The sequence below is a fragment of the Mustela erminea genome, chromosome 4, assembly GCF_009829155.1.
Source record: "Mustela erminea isolate mMusErm1 chromosome 4, mMusErm1.Pri, whole genome shotgun sequence".
Lineage (NCBI taxonomy): Eukaryota > Metazoa > Chordata > Mammalia > Carnivora > Mustelidae > Mustela > Mustela erminea.
In genome coordinates this window covers 141,477,024-141,494,818 of record NC_045617.1, presented here as the reverse complement: position 1 = coordinate 141,494,818, position 17,795 = coordinate 141,477,024, and the positions used below count along the sequence as shown (strand labels likewise).

At 41.2% G+C, this 17,795-nt stretch overlaps 1 protein-coding gene across 2 annotated transcripts in view; it reads right to left on the bottom strand.

Annotated features, from left to right (window-relative positions):
• Positions 1-17,795, bottom strand: part of RNF144B (ring finger protein 144B) — a 170,172-nt gene that overhangs the window by 83,213 nt on the left and 69,164 nt on the right. Inside the window, exon 1 of one of the 2 annotated variants that reach the window (XM_032341200.1) lies at positions 11,988-12,012. The exons of the other annotated variant lie outside the window; for it this stretch is intronic. The gene's annotated coding sequence lies outside the window, so the exon portion shown is untranslated. Of the gene's footprint in view, positions 1-11,987; positions 12,013-17,795 lie in introns of those variants that run through there. 2 annotated transcript variants of the gene reach the window in all.

The window sequence follows — 17,795 nt, the reverse complement described above, 5'->3', positions numbered from 1 at the left end:
ATAGGATGCCAAAAGTAAATACAGAAATAGAGTTACTAGCTTTCTCAACATGTATGTGTAAAATGCAACATAATTATATATACAACATTATATGTCGTATATAACAGATACGTTATAAAATGCAGAGGTCCTACATAAGAAGAGAATCAAGAGGAATTTCTTCTTTTCAAAACTGTTCTCTTTAATATAAAGAAAAATCAAGGGGCTCCTGGGTGGCTCAGTTAGTTAAGTGTCTGCCTTTGGCTCAGGTCATGACCCTGGAGTCCCAGAATGGAGTCCAGCTTCGGGTTCCCTGCTTGGCGCAGAGTCTGCTTCTCCCTTTCCCTTCCCCCCTCCCCCTGCTTGTGTTCTCTTGCTTACTCTCTCTCTCTCTCTCTCTCAACTAAATAAATAAAAAAAATTTTTTTTAATCAAGATTCATTCTTAGGCAGTTGAAATTGCTCTTCTAATATGCCTCAGTAGGCAAATTAGTAACACATACCTTGGACATGACATTTTAATTACATCCTGCACTAAAACCTAAATTAAAGAAAAAAGGTTTGCTCAGTTTCAAAAATCAGATGAAAGAACACAAGTATTGGGAAACCAGCTTCTGCAATAAAGTGCAATTCTGTCCACAGGAAAAGATGTGAGGCAAAGGTCGCAGTGTTCTGCCACTGCTAATTGCCATTTCTCCTTTCCAAACAGCTATAGCTTCATTTGCATTTTCCTGGTGCATCTAATGAGGCCCGTGTTTACACCCAGGCAACTCTTACTGAGGGTATTAAGCACAGAACTAAGAGTTAGACACAATAAAAATAAGACTTAAGAACCTTACCAAAATAGAGGCACCTGGGTGGCTCAGTGGGTTAAGCCTCTGCCTTCGGCTCAGGTCATGATCTCAGGGTCCTGGGATCGAGCCCCGCATCAGGCTCTCTGCTTGGCAGGGAGCCTGCTTCCTCTCTCTCTGCCTCTCTGCCTACTTGTGATCTCTCTCTGTCAAATAAATAAATAAAATCCTTGGGGGGAAAAAAAAGAGCATTACCAAAATAATGTGAGAGAAACTATTCTGGAGATATGCTCGGAATGATAGGACAGTCATCCAATTACCTCTGACTTGTTAACAGAAGTTTTCAAAAGCTGAAGACATGTCATTTGGTTCAATTTCAACCGTACAAGAGCATCTCCCAGAGCAAGTCAAAACTAGCTGAGCCCCAACAAGAAAAACTTGACCAGAATAATCTCAAGCTGCCACAGGAGAACCCATCGTGACGCATGATGGAGAGCTTAGCCAGAGAGCAACGCTCCAAAGGGTTCAGGTGTTCAAGACTCTGACTCTCCCACATATAACACCACTAGCAAGCTGGGATTATGGGCCGAGCAGAAAATGCGACTCAGCATTCTTGTCCATCACCTAAGTGCAGGGAAAATGACTGCATTAGGCCTGCTTCAGATTCTCCACTAAAAGAGTCCCTGGATGGCTCAATCAGCTAAGTGTCTACCTTCAGCTCAGGTCATGATTTCAGGGTCCTGGGATTGAGCCCCATGTCGGGCTCCCCACTCATCAGGGGCCTGCTTCTCCCTCCCCCCACACCTCCGACCCCCACTCATGTTCTCTCTCTCAAATAAATAAATAAAATCTTCTTCTGAAAAGAAAGGTTCTCCACTAGAAAGTCCAATGAAATAGTCTTCAGAATCTTTTTATTTGCAAAGATTGCATTAATCCTTCTACGAATATTAACTTCTCCTCTAAATTCCTGCATATCAGACAATCGATGAAAAAAAAGTCCCCAAACAATGCTGCCATACATCATCATCCCAAACACTGTGCCAGTCGGTGGCCCTCTTTCCTCTTCTTACAAAAGAGTGAATCATAACGTCCCCAGTGAAACCAGACGCCAGATAGAACTAACAAATACAATCTATCATCTGCAACAGATCAAAGAAACCAAATTAAGGCGTGGAAGCCACAGCTAGACGGAAGCTGGATTGGGAAATGCAGGTACCGCGAAAGGGAGGGATCCTCTTCTGTATAATGCAACAGAAAAGTCTCCCTTTCACTTGGGAAGCCTGTTTCCTTTCCACACCCTCACCTTTCCCCTCAAGTCCTCCAGACCTTCCTCAGCACATGCCCAGGTATGGAACTCGGGCAGAGCTTCTGCAAGGACTTTGCTACATATTAACAACTGTAGCAGAAGCCACCAACCCTGTGCAACAGTGGCCAACCCAAGGGAATCTGAGAGATCCTTCTTACAGATCAGTGTTCCTTAAGTGGATCTTTCTCATTCCCTTTGGCCTCTGGAGAGGCCTCTAGATTGGGAAATATAGGAAATATCAGTTGAAGCAAGAACTGCGATTACGTGACATGTCTTTGCAAAGGGCCCTTTTCCAGATTGTGCCTGACCCACTTAACTGCACTTATCTCGCAGAAATCACAGTGCCACTAGTTGCAAGTAATTAACAATCTTGTAAGGCCAGTAGTGAAGAAAATAATTTACTGCCGAGAGTCCTCTCTGTTCAGATGCGTCAGTCTTTCTCTCCCTCCTCTTCTCACTCAGATTTCTCTTTATTCCTCAACTATGGCACCTAGGGAGCACTCAAATTATTTCTATCTTCTCGGTGGTCTGTCAGGAGTGTGTCATAGCTTGTTTTTCACTTCCCACATCAGCCTGTCACTCACCGTGTGCTCAAGTTAACAGCCTGTGGTGGCTTGTAAGCATTTTTCTCTGTTATCATTGAAACGTGTGCACACACTCCCCGCTTATCTCAGATCTGTGAATTAACTATTCATATTCTCTGTCCATTTTGCTTTAGAATAATTTATATTTTTTTCTGCCCATTTGTAAGAGCTCTTTTTAAATTATAGCTATTAACACTGCCTGAAATATGTTTTACAAATGCTTTTTCAAAAAACAAAAACAAAAACAAAAAACTGATGCCTTTCACTGTCTGACTTATTTCACTTAGCATTATGCTCTTTAGATAGCCATGTTGTTGGAAATGGGAAGATCGTGTTCTTTTTCGCAGCTGAGTAATATTCCATCGTATTTCTCCCACCTCTACTTTTTTCGATTCATCTACCGATGGACGCTCAGGTTGCTTCCATATCTTGGCTCTTGTAAATAATGCTGCAATAAACATAGGGGTGCAAATCTTTTCTATTAATGTTTTTATTTGCTTCAGATAAATATCCAAATGTGGAATTCCTGGAAACTTAATCCGGGCAAGCTGTCTCCAGGACATCTCCCAGCCACGGTGCTCTATGTTCTATTTTTCATTGTTTGAGGAACCTCTGTACTATTTTCCATAACAGCTACACCAATTCACAGTCCCAACAACAGTGCACAAGTGTTCCCCTTTCTCCATATCTTCACGAACACTTGTACTTTCTTGTCTTTTTGACACTAGCTATTCTGCCTAGTGTGAAGTGATGATCTCATTATGGCTTTGATTTGCATTTCTGTGATGCTGAGTGATGTTGAGAATCTTTCCAAGTGTCTGTTGGTCATATATATGTCTTCTTTGGAAAAATGTCTATTCAGGTTGGACCTTGCTTTTTTTGGTGATGACTTAAAGAGTTCTTTATAAATTTTAGATATTAATCTGGGTTTCCAGTCTTGATTGAGGGTTTCCCAAAGACCTGAATGATCTATTTCTGAATCTACTCTGTTGCAAGGGTCTATTTGTTGGTTGCTAGGCCAATACTATTTTGATTATAGTGGCTTTATAATATTCCTATATCTCATACTAATCTTCAATAGAATATTCATCAATATAAAATGTTATGGTTATTTTATGCAATTTTTTAAAAACCCATGTATATTCTGTTTTTGAACTGTGGGAAATTTATATATTATGTATATTTTATGGTTTTTTTATTTAAGGGAATAATTCTGCCATTTCTTGGAACTTATGCTTAGAAAAAAGCTTCCAATTTCTACATTTATCTCACACCCAGCCATCTCCCCAAATAGTTTATTCATTCTACTAGAGTGGCTGTTCTGTTTCTAATTTAGTCTCATATTTGGGGGTGTATACACAGTCATCTCAGCAACAAGAAAAAAAATTTTTTTAATCTCTTCCAATGTCTTGTTGCATTTGCTGTAAGATTAAAGATAATGATAAATAAAAATGCTGGTCATATATATTCTCATCTAGATCCTTGTTTAACTGTTTTTAGTATTTCACCACACAAAGTAAACCTGTTGTTAGTTTTTCACAAATAGTCTTTATTATGTCTAAATAGTTTCCTTCTATTCCTCCTTAAGAGTTTTATTAAGAGTAGTACTGAACTTTACTAAATGTTTTCTCAGCAGCTACTAATATGATCATGTTACTTTTCTTTTGAATTTTTGATATAATGGATTTGGTGGCTGGATTTTCTCATATTGAACCAAATTTATATCCTGCAATAATCTGTTCTTGACCATATTGTATTGTCTTATACTAATATTAAAGGAATGCTGATTTCATAAAGTGAATTGGGGAGGTACTTATCCTTCCCAGTGATCTGGAAACATTTAAATAACAGTGTAATTATCTGACTTTTTTTTTTTAAAGATTTTATGTGTTTGAGAGAGAACACGCCTGCGCACATGCAAGAAAGAGAGAGGGAGAGAGGGCCAGCCGGGGAAGAGGCAGAGGGAGAAGCAGACTTCCCGCTGGGCAGGGAGCCTGACCAAAACCACATAGGGCTCTATCCCAGGACCCTGGGATCATGACCAGAGCAGACACTTAACCGAATGAGCCAGCCAGGCACCCCTAATTATCTGACTCTTAAAGACAGAACGACCATAAAATTTCTCATTCAAACCAGGACACCCTGAGACTGAAAGAAGATGTTAATAAACAATTAAAATCAAGTCACTTTTAAAATATATAGTGGTTGACAAAAAAAAAAAAAAGTTGGGGGGGCTGCCTGGGTGGCTCAGTGGGTTAAGGCCTCTGCCTTTGGCCCGGGTCGTGATCCCAGGATCCTGGGATCGAGCCCCACTCCGGCTCTCTGCTCGGCCGGGAGCCTGCTTCCTCCTCTCTCTCTGTCTGCCTCTCTTGCCTACTTGTGATCTCTATCTGTCAAATGAATGAATTAAAAAATCTAAAAATAATAATAATAATAATAATAAATAAAATAAAATATATAGTGGTTGACAAAATAGTTGGTTTGTGGACAAATATATTGGTGGACTGATGGGTTCAACTCAGAAATTTTCAGAAGTAAACCTTTAAATAAATAAAACAACATGTTTGCATTCATTAAAACAATTTTTAAAGTTCTTTATATGGTTTATTTTAATATTAAAAATATGGCAAGTTAGGAGCAACTGAGTGGCTCAGTCGTTAAGCCTCTGCCTTTGGCTCGGGTCATGATCCCAGGGTCCTGGGATCGAGCCCTGCATTGGGCTCCCTGCTCAGCGGGAAGCCTGCTTCTCCTTCTCCCTCTCCCCTGGCTTGTGTTCCCTCTCTCATTGTCTCTCTCTCTGTCAAATGAATAACTAAAATCTTAAAAAATAATAATAATAATAAATAAAAAAACAAAAATTAAAATATGGCAAGAGAAATTATTCTTGGTGCATATTCAAGTACTTAATCAGTTTGGTACTAATACTGAATCATTGCTATTTTTATGAAAGATGTTATATTTTCAATATAATCTTATTTTTTATTTTTTTATAAAAATTCCTGGACTGTTCTTCAAAGGTATTTTTCATGTTAATACATTTGGAAATTATTGAACCCTTCAATAGACTCTTTTCTATAGACCATAATATTTTTAATTGAGATATACTTTCCCTTCACTGCCCAAATACCTGGTAAGCTCAAAGAAAATTCTACTGCATGGAGTGTATTCTTAATTTGTATTTTATACTGAGAGCTGTAAATATTTAAGCCAAAGTATTCTAAAAGATACTGTATTTTTTTTGTTTTCAATATCTCTCTTGGAGAAATAGTTATACAAAAAATTTCATAAAATGAATTCTACTTATGATTCCTTTTACTGTTTCATCAAAGTTAAATCCCTTGAAATCACAGACCTTCTCAAATTTAATCTATTTTGAATTCTTGAGGAAAACACAAGTGTATCCTACTAAAAATAGTAGTTCTATCAAAAGAATCTTCCCTCAATTCCAGATATTCTAAGTGCAACTATAAAATTTCAAAATTAAACCCTGTATACCGTTTTTGCATTCTTTTCACTTACATTGCTCAGTTCCTACCTTACAAGGATAAATTCTAGCACCTTCCTGTTTGCGAGGTTTGTTTTCCATAACTGCAATTTACAAAACTTCAAAACCTGAATTTTTTTTTTGCTTGCTCCGTTCGTTAATACTTCGATTAAAAATTTCTAATTGATCTCAAACAAAATACAAATTTAGAGGACTCTTTTGCAAAAGAAAAAAAAATCCATATTATTGATTAGCACTGATTTACAAAGCAGTTCTTCAAAGACTCAAAATATTTGGAAAATCTGATTGAGGCTGACCAGCAAGGACAGAAAACACGTGCTGGATGCCAAAAAAACTTTTCATACTCCACATCAGCTGCAACACAAAAATGTTGTAGTTCACCAACTCAGTGTATGTAGAAGAGTATTTGTGAAATTTGGCTGTTAATTCTACTTTCACTGTAGTTTGTTTGAAAGAAATAACGACTTCTCTATGCTGTTATATATGCACATTTCTGTTCCATGGATTTTTTTTTTTAAAGACTTTATTTATTTTGAGAGAAAGGGGGAGAAAACACGAGCATGGAGGAGGGGCAAAGGGAAAAGTACTGCCTTCTGAGTGGGGAGCCCCATACAGGGCTCAATCCCAGGACCCAGAGATCATGATCTGAGCTGAAGACAGACACTTAACCGACTGAGCCACCCAGGTGCCCCAGTAAGATCAGTCCTTTTTTTAAAAAAAAAAAAAAATTTATTTATTTATTTGACAGAGAGAGACAGAGCAAGAGCAGGAACACAAGCAGGGGGAGTGGGAGAGGGAGCAGCAGGCTTCCCGCTGAGCAGGGAGCCCAATGCAGGGCTCGATCCCAGGACCCTGGGATCATGACCTGAGCCGAAGGCAGATGCTTAACCGACTGAGCCACCTAGGCACGCCCAGTCCTTTTTTTTTTTTTTTTTTTTAAGATTTTGTTTCATGGATTTCTTATCCTAGTAATTCCATTGTGTATACTTGGACATTGTGCCCCACCAAAGTCCTTATTTGTGTTCTCACTGAAAAAGAAATCATTTTCAGCACCTGCCATGGGCTGGATTTGAATGTGGGGGTTGAATCCAGAGAGTGCCAGGCAGCTTCCCCGGCCGGGACGAGAAGTGTTCTAAAACTGAACGGCATGATGTTTGTACAATTGCACAAGTTTTCTGAAAGTCTTCCAACAGTGCACTTAAAATGGGTAAAACTTCTGGTACATAAATTTTACCTCAATACAGCTGTTAAAAATATAAACTTCAGGGACACCTGGATAGCTCAGTCGGCTAAGAGTTAGACACTTGATTTCAGCTCAGGTCATGATCTCGGGGTCATGGGATTGAGCCCCACGACAGGCTCCATGCTAGGCATGGAGTCTGCTTAAGATTCTCCCTCTCTCTCTGCCCCTCCCCCACTTTCTTAAAAAAAAAATATATATATATTTTTTTTTTTGATGGTAAACTCTTTAAAAAAATTTATAATGGAATTCACAGTAATATTAAATATTTAAACTTCTGCATGGTGTTTCTAAAAGCTTTTCTGGATTTTATGAAAATAATTACACCCTTCAAGTAAAAAATGTAATTGATTTTCTTTTTGAAGCATCTGGTAACATTTATATGAAACTAGTATAATCTGTGTGTTAACTCATCTTCCGCTAATGGAGCCAACAGATCAATAGCGATGACTTCACTTTTTATTTTTAAGAGATTTTATGTATTTATTTGACAGAGAGAGAGAGATCACAAGTAGGCAGAGAGGCAGGCAGAGAGAGAAAGGGAAGCAGGCTCCCCACCAAGCAGAGAGCCTGATGTGGGGCTCGATCCCAGAACCCTGAGATCATGACCTGAGCTGAAGGCAGACCCTTAACTGCCTGAGCCACCTGAGTGCCCCTCATTATCCTCTTTCTTAAGAGACAGAAATTCACAAATTCAGAATTCAGAAATTCAATTTTTCATGAAACTTTTCAACTCTTTAGCTCATTTTCTGCAAAAGGGAACTATTTCAAAGTAAATTTCATTTTTTTTTTTTAAGATTTTACCTATTGAACAGAGAAAGAGAAATCACAAGTAGGCAGAGAGGCAGGCAGAGGGAGAGGGGGAAGCAGACTCCCCGCTGAGCAGAGAGCCTGATGCGGGGCTCGATCCCAGGACCCTGAGATCAAGATCTGAGCCGAAGGCAGAGGCTTAACCCACTGAGCCACCCAGTTATCCCTCAAAGTAAATTTTAAAGTTATTTGGTTATCAATTTACACCACACAAAAATGACAAAACCACTGCACCTAGAACACTCAGATTCCCACACTTTGCACTGAAGTCAGCCTGGCAGTTTCATGCTTTCTGTAGGCCACAGAGGCGGGTGAAGAGGGGATGGTACAACCATCTGGTATACCTTCGGGCAGGCCTAGGAGCACTGAGTACCTCTCCCACCAGCAGTCCTGGGACGGATTAGTGGTCCTCAGCCACCAATGTAGGAACAAGTTTCATTTTATTAGCCAGCGAATTACATGCTGTCCTTTAAAAGAGGATGTAAACTAACTTGCATTTGGAGAGAACTTGGGGGTGGGGGGGATACAGGGTTATGTCTAAGCATGTGTTAAAAGTAAAAACATTCTTCACAACACAAACATCACACACACCATTAGAGACCACCGCACAACCTGGTATAATAAGGTAGAGGATTACTATCCCATCTTATTTCAGTGCATGCCAAAATGATGAGCCCAGGGGCACCTGAGTGGCTCAGTAGGTTAAAGCCTCTGACTTCGGCTCAGGTCATGGTCCCAGGGTCCTGGGATCGAGTCCCACATCAGGCTCTCAGCTCAGCAGGGAGCCTGCTTCCCTCTCTCTCTCTGCCTGCCTCTCTGCCTACTTGTGGTCTCTGTCTGTCAAATAAATAAATAAATAAAATATTTTTTAAAAAAATCGTGAGTCCAGAACCAATGCCACAACAGGCAAAAACTGAGACTTCTGCTGATCTTTCTGAACCTTCTGGATGAGTCGATACTGGTCATTTATGTTTTTTCTTCCATATTTTCAAATGTGTTTCTATAGACTTCTGCACAGTTTTCATGTATATTTCTTATCATTCTTTTGGACTCCCTTGCTTATATGGTTGTGTCTGTTTCCTCAATCCTAACTTAAATTTTTTTACTTTTCCCACTTTTTGTCTTATTTAGTCTTTCTGCTTTTTTCTTCCTATTTCATTAATTCTAACTTTCAACCTTATCAGAACCTTTTTTTTCTTTTTTGAGGGAAGTAGATGTTCTGCTAATCTTTTCTTCATGAATAAAAGATATATATTATATATGTAATATGTGTATATATATATTTACTGTTTTAAGTTTTCCTTGGAGTAAAGTTTTGGGTATATACTATGCCCTAAAAATTGAGGTACAAAGTGTAATTTTTACTGCTTTCTAAAGAATGTACCATTTCGGGACACGTGGGTGGCTAAGTTTGTTAAGCGGCTGCCTTCGGCTCAGGTCCTGGTCCTAGGGTCCTGGGATCAAGTCCCGCATCTGACTCCTGGCTCAGCAGGGAGCCTGCTTCTCCCTCCGACTCTGCCTGCCGCTTTCCCTGCTTGTGCTCTCCCTCTCTGTTAAATGAATAAACAAAACCTTAAAAATTTTAAAATAATAATAATAATAATAAAGAATGTACCATCTTTTGAATTTACTCTTTGATCAAAAGTTTATCTGGGAGGGCGCCTGGGTGGCTCAGTGGGTTAAGCCGCTGCCTTCGGCTCAGGTCGTGATCTCAGGGTCCTGGGATCGAGTCCCGCATCGGGCTCTCTGCTCAGCAGGGAGCCTGCTTCCCTTCCTCTCTCTCTGCCTGCCTCTCTGCCTACTTGTGATCTCTCTCTGTCAAATAAATAAATAAAATCTTAAAAAAAAAAAAAAAAGTTTATCTGGGAGAGTATTTTTTATACTTTAAATGATATTTTGGGAGGTCAAATTTTTATTATTGATTTCCAATTGAATTGAAACATGTAATTAGGAAGCATGATCTTCAAAATCTCGACTTTTTATATTTGGGACGGTTTTGCTTTGTTTTTGTCCAAGTGGCTTAATCATTCTATTACTTCTAGTAGTTGGGGTTTGGAAAAATCTCACATCTCCAGACAAATAAATGGTCCCTGAAAGGTGTCTTGGCGATGTGACCTGGTGATCTGCCGTGCTCACCTAAAGGCTTAGTCCCAGTAACAACAGTTATGTTCCAGTGTCCCACTGCAAAAGCATTTGGACTTGCAAATCCATAATCATTACACTTCTGAGTAGGGACAAGACAATTAATTATTTTTAACAGCCGGATGATTGTATCACCTTGGAATTTAATCAAAACAAACCAAAGAGCGTGCAATACTTCTGGATGGTACCCAGCAAACACATAGTGCAAGTTTTCATTTTCCAACCTGGCATCTCAATTCCTCCTCAGCATTCACAGGTACCAGTAGATATTAGTTAACCTGCTGCCCACCTACAAATCCAGGAGAAAAACATATTCTTGCCTGTCGAGAATCAGTGTCTCAGCATGATTCACTGAACCCTGAAGTGCCAGGGGCTAGAAATATTTTTTAAATGTAAGCAACTATTAAACAGGTAGTCCTACCAAGGCTTTGAAGACTCTGTGTTCACATCAGATCAGCCCTGGTGATCTCAGACTTACACAATGAGCACATTTAATAGAGGAAGTCTTGTTTAAAATCACCAAGGAAATTCCAAACTCCTACCAAAGAATTAGCGGATATTTCAACAAATATACACTTGGAGACAGGGTGTCGTGGGTTTTGGTGTTTTTGTTTTTGTGGTTTTTTTTTTTTTTTTTTAACAATTTCTCCAAAACGTTCATAAAGTGGAAGCTTCCTCAGGTCTGGCCAGTTGTGGGAAGAAACAGATTATACTGTTGAGCACCCACTGTGTGTCAGGCAGAGTACTTGGTACTAAGTCTTTTGTATTTGTTACTTCATCTATTCATAGAAGTAGTCATTATAGGAAAAGATCTAAGTTTAATAATTTATAAATGTTTAGTAGCTGATACATTAGAAAAGCCTCATTTAAATACAGATTGGGCTAGAGAGCTGTCTCATGATATAGGCCATTTGGGGTTACATTATGACTCCTATGTTTTCACCTCTAAGTCAGGTAGAATCCCCTAAAACTTCCAAGGTCTTAGATTGTGAGCCCAGCAAATTTTTGTTTTGAACATGGACCCATAGACCCACCTATTTACTGTGAAACAATTGCTATAAAAAATTAGTTAAATAATGACTCATCAAATCAAATGACCTATGAGATCCAATGCCACCTAAACTATCTTTTTTAAGATTTTATTTATTTATTTGACAGATGGAGATCACAAGTAGGCAGAGAGACAGGCAAAGAAAGAGGGGGAAGCAGGGTCCCTGCTGAGCAGAGAGCCCAACACAGGGCTCGATCCCAGGACCCTGAGATTGCGACCTGAGCCGAAAGCAGAGGCTTTAACCCACTGAGACCCCCAGGCGCCCCCTAAACAAGTTTTTTATGCGGCACAAAATTCAAAGTACCATATAACCTGCCTACCTTTCCAGATCCATCTTCTGCCCCCTTCTCCCTTTGCATGTACGTGCCAACCATACAAAACGATTTCCCCTTCACAAATTCCCTTGGTTCTCCACCTGCCCATGCCATTCTGACCCTCCTTCTTCCCCTGATGAGCCACTCCTCCTGCCCCAAAACGACACTCACGGTGACACACCCTCTCCACTTGCCCTTCCCTCCTCCCCCAACAGGCTGGACGGATGGCCTCCTCCAGTCTTCCATCTTTAGTAGAATGCTCTTACCCAGAATGAAGGCACTCCTTCAGCAAACATGTATTAAGCTAATACCAGGTTCATCATGAGGTGCTGGCAGTGCAACAATGTATAGAACGGAACGCTTTGCATGGTGTGGGAAAAGTCAGCCATGTCTACCAGGCAGTGCGGTGCCCCGTGGTCCCAGGGAGCAGCTTTGCCAGCCTCGCCCTACAGAACAGGGAAGAGTCTGGGCCACAAAGTGTGGGACGCTGGGGAAAAGGAAGGGTGAGAGCAAACAGAGAGAGATGCGTAGCAGATAAGCTTTACTGATGGCAGAAAAAAGTTTCACCAGCCCAGGCATGCCATTAAAAAAAAAAACAAAAAAACTTTCAAACTACTTATTTATAAACTTTTTCAGGCTGTACTAAAAGCAGACAACCCTCATAGAAAGTCACCTCTAACTTTATCCCTCATCATTATTCATATCCAGTGCTTTCTTAATTCCAATGAGGCTCATTAGTAATATGTGAAAACTTCCACATTTTATCTGAAGACCAAAAGGAGCTTTTATGACTGCCCTGATAAGTGTTGGTTCCTGAAGATAAACAGTGCAGCTGCGGGAGACATTAACACAGCAAACCGAGGACAGAGCGAGGAAGGAAGGCTCCTTCCGCTCCCTGTGTAAAGGGGGAGAGAACCAATCAAGACAAATGACAGAAACTTTGGGGTAAGTATCCTTGACCATCCTACTGGTCCAGTATGGGGTTCTTGTCAAGCACTTGTCTTCCTTCCTTTCTTTTTTTTTTTTTAAATATTATGTTGCTTCGGATTTTATTATTATTTTTTTTATTTTTTGAAGACTTTATTTACTTAGCATCAATGGGGTGAGAAGCAGAGGGAGAAGCAGACACCCCACAGAGCAGAGAGCCCAATGCAGGACTTGGTCGCAGGACTCTGGGATTATGACCTGAGCCAAAGGCAGACGTTTAACTGACTGAGCCACGCAAGAGTCCCCCTGTCTTCCATTCTTATGACCAAATGGGCCCGTCTAGGCTGAAGCACTCCTCCTCAAGGATCCAAAATCGTATCCTCTTTGACCAACGGAGACAGAACTTTCCAGAGTCCCCCAGAGTCTGATGCTGTTACTTAAATTCTGAGAAGCAAAACAAGCAAACACAAAACTTCCCATCTTTGCAACCTTTCCTTGTTACACAGACTCCTGCAGGGAGGGCCTGGGACAACACGGAGGTGGTGGGCCCTACCTTCGGCTGCCCAAGCTGGACATCGGGAGGCAGGAATCAGAGCTCCAAAGAACACGGTCAATTTGAGTGGCTGCCTGCCCAGTTCAGGCTAATTGTTTCCGTTCAACAGTTCAGCCAGCTCAAGATGTTCCTTTGATAATCATATCAACTTCTGCCTCTCATCCGAAAACATAACAATAAATGTTCCAAACAAGCAGGAGGCAGGCGCTGAGGTCTGTACCGTGCTGTGCCCTGAATAACACGGGGCTTTATTTTATGCCGCATTCAAAAATTCAAATGAGGCTCTAATGACCAAGGAGTGAAAACTATTACCCCTTTCCTGCAAGGACCAAGTAAAAGGGCTTGAGTACGGGACTCTTGGCTTGGAACCAACAAATCTCTAAGTGAACGAGACCATGCTCATTATAAACTAGTTTGTTACAGAGGAAGGATCTTTCCAACCTCTGAAAACAAATAGGAACCTGTTATTCTAGCAGTGTTACTACATCTGACACGCTCACATGCACGATCTCGTTGACGGCTCGCCACACGCTTTCGGCTGGTTTTGTCATTCCCTCTTGCAGATGAGGAACCTGGGCACTGAAGAATGAACAGCCTTTCTCTCGCTTAAACACCCGGTGACTGGCACAACAGGAACTAGAGCCCAAGACCCAGGCCGAGCGACACTCTGCTCGTGCACGCCTACCTCCCGGAGTAAACTTATAGGTGAAATTAATCTCCCCTTGTTCGCACATCAGGAACATTTTTGTAAGGAGGCCAAAAAGAGAAGGTTGATGTAAAACATTTTAATTCTATTTTTAAACATCTACTTAGGGCAAAAGGCCAGGTGTTTTGCCAAAACAAATTAGACAATTTTCCTTATCTCAGCAGAAGCCCAATCCTCACCAAGAAGAATAGAAAACATACATTGGGAAGAGAGTCCAACATGAATCCTCAGCACTGGCCTCCTGCAAGAAGGAAGAGGCAAGTTTCCTGGAAGAGGGAACAGTCCAAGTGGATGACTCAAGGACTATTTCGGTACGAGATCCTGTTTCAACCTTGCTGTCCATCTGTTTGCTGAGAATGTAAAGTCGCTCTGAATCCCCAAGTCAGAAAAGGGGATGAAATCACGCACTAAAAACATGTCTGCAGGATCTCCACGAAGGCACGTTGTGACTACACAACACGGCCATGCAGTTAGAGGCCAGAGCCCACCTTCCCGTTAACTGTCGGGCCTCCTGTGCCGCCACGATGCCTCAGCCCAGGGAGGTCAGTTCAGGGATTCAGCTGAACAAATGGGGAATGCTGTGAAACTCATTATTAATCTAGTGCAGGCGAATTGAGGGGAAAAAAGCAACTCAACTCTTGCAGGCAAGAAAAAATAGTTAATAAATATTTTATACACAGGCATCAAATAGCCAATAATAATACCTATTTATCAAACATTGAAGCCACGCATTTTTTTCCTTCCCTAGCCGTCCTCCCCAGATGCTCTCCTTTCCCAGGGGAGTTACTAAGGACAGAGAAATCACTACTCTCCAATCTCTCTTACCACCCTCCCTTTGATGGCATCTAGTACACCTGCACCTTTCCACACCTGGAGCCCACACCTGTCGTTCACCTGCGCGACTCCATGGTTTCTCTCTCCCTCCTGCAGAATGAGAGAAATTGAAGGTTCCAGAAAATATCGATCTTTAGAGAAGTTCAGGGAAGTTAGCATTCAGAAAGGAAATGAATTCAGGGCTTTCATTTTTTTTTAACATTTTTTAAAATTTTTATTTTTTTTAAAGATTCTATTTATTTACTTGAGAGAGAGAGCATGAGAGGGGAGAGGGTCAGAGGGAGAAGCAGACTCCCCGCTGAGCAAGGAGCCCAATGTGAGACTCGATCTGAGGACCCCAGGAACATGACCCGAGCCGAAGGCAGTCGCCTAACCAACTGAGCCACCCAGGAGCCCAGGGCTTTAATTTTTTTCTTAAAGTACTTTTTAAAAAAATTTATTTATTTGACAGAGAGAGAAATCACAAGTAGGCAGAAGTAGGCAGAGAGGCAGGCAGAGAGAGAGGGGAAGCAGGTTTCCTGCTGAGCAGAGAGCCCGATGTGGGGCTTGATCCCAGGACCCTGGGATCATAACCTGAGCCGAAGACAGAGGCTTAACCCACTGAGCCACCCAGGTGCCCCCAGGCTTTAATTTTTTTAAGATTTTATTTATTTATTTGAGAGAGAGAGATTGAAAGAAAGAGTAGAGGCAGGGGCAGAGGCAGAATTAGACTCCCCACTGAGCAGGGAGCCCGATGCAGGACTTGATCCCAGGACCCTGGGACCAGGAGCCGAGCTGAAGGCAGGCGCTTAACCAACTGAGCCACCCAGGCATCCAAATGCCGGGCTTTAGACACTAAAGAATCAAGAATCCAATTTTAAAAGCAAGTAAAGTACAAGGTAATAATTAGCATTTCAGCTATATCATTTTCGGTTTACCTAAATTACCTAAACTTAGCCAAGTCTAATATTATTTCCATAGTCAATAATGAGTTCTGAGTTCTAAACAACAGACCTGCACACAAATTTCTGGAACACCTAATATTCATAAGTTTGGGCCACCTACCAAAAAATGTAACAATAAATTTTTCTCCTTGAATTTCTTTCTCTTTGCCACTGCAGGAGAATATAGAAAGTATACATGTTTATGACTGGGCGATGATCCTTGACCTCTTTCCTTAGGTGCTCCTTCAGTTGAGAAAGGATCGGTGACCCTTTGTTCCGAAGCCCCCTAAGTGAATGTGTCCTTCCCACTGTGCCTGATGAAAGTAAGCAGCTCCACTTCTGGTTACGTAGTGACTGTAAGGGAAAGGGCTCTCCACGTTATCATAAAGAATAGTAAGGACGTCGGGGTGCCTGGGCGGCTCAGTGGGTTAAGCCTCTGCCTTCGGCTCAGGTCATGATCCCAGATTCCTGGGATCAAGCCCCACATTGGGCTCTCTGCTCAGCGGGGAGCCTGCTTCCTCCTTTCCCTCTCTCTGCCTGCCTCTCCACCTCCTTGTGATCTGTCAAATAAAAAATTAAATCTTTAAAAAAAATTTTTTTTTAAAAATAGTAAGAACAATAGGTTGGGAGAGGGTTTTATTTGCTTTATATTGGCAAAGAGAGTCTGTGGGTTTCTGCTACTGTAGCCTAGGATAGAAGTAGAGCTGCAAGAAGACAGGTCGTTTCTTCCAAGTAGATACTATAAGTGTACTTGTGTGTGTGTGTGTGTGTGTGTGTGTGTGTGTGTGTGTGTGTGTAAAGGCAAATAAGCTATAAGGAATAAGATCGGACGGACAGTGATGATATGATGTTCTTCCAAAGGGGGAAATCATTGACATAAGAACATATTGGCCAAGTCTGTCATAGACTTGTTTTCTCTTCAAAGAACTATAGTCATGGGTCAAACCTGGGGTCAGGGGTAGAGGGACTCTTAGACTTCTCCGTGTAATAATTAGAGCACCCAGAATGGGCTGTAGTCAAACCAGATGAGTGAGAAAAGACAAGAGTCAGACATTCCTACCGGTAAAGTACGTTGCTCTCAAATTCCATGGTAGCCATGTTTGGACCATGTAATTCTGCCTCCTTGGCTAAAGCTGATTGGACCCAGAACATGTATCTGTCTGCAGCAGAGCTAATCAGACGTTCTCTACCAGGAGTTTGTAATTTGGATTTAGGGACAGCTAGTCTCTGTGCTTGGTTGAAGCCATGCAGCAGTCATAATATTCTACATCTACACGAGCTACAGAAAAACCTAGAGAAAGAACAATAAAGCAGATGTGCGAGCAGAGATAAGACAAGAATCAGAGGAAGAGAATAGTGGGTTTCCAGTTCTCAGTTCCAGTGCCCTCCAGAAGCCACCTGCATTCCTGTCTTCAAGTTCCTCAAGACACTCCTTGCCCTTCTATCAAATTCTCCTTGTTTGATGCTAGTTCAGATTTATTTCAGTTATTTAAAATCAGAAACACCTTGATTAAATCACATTACCCTAGGGAAGTCAGCATCATATTATGAAAAGAATATAGCCTTTTGAATATGTCAATGCTGGATTCAAATTGGCTCTACTGAATTCAAGCTGTCTCATCTAGAGTACGTTTCCCAACCTCTTGGGGACTGGATCTCTTCGCCTATAAAATGCAAATAATGACTGCCATGTGTAGTTGTGAAAACCAGAAAAACATATATAGAGCCCCTGGCACATAGTAAATACAAATCAAATGGTAACTGTTGGTGAAACTCATGGTGGTAGGGATGGCATCATTTCAGGTACCTCAGTAGGAAAATTATGTATAAAACTTGTGAATACAGGGGTGCCTCTGTGTTTTCTCTTGTGCATCCCACCTTGAATTCAATGTGCTTAAATATGAACTTGGGTTTATCTACCCAGTTGCTCTTATCAGAAACACGGAAGTCAGCACAGAGTTCTTGAACTCCCAGATCTCAGCATCCTACCTATCCCAGAGTCCTGTCAATTCTACTGCCTTCTTTCTTTAAAAAAAAAAAATATATATATATATATGTATTTATTTATTTGAGAGAGAGAGAGAGAGAACAAGTGAAAGGGCGGGGCGGGGGGAGAGAATCCCAAGGCACC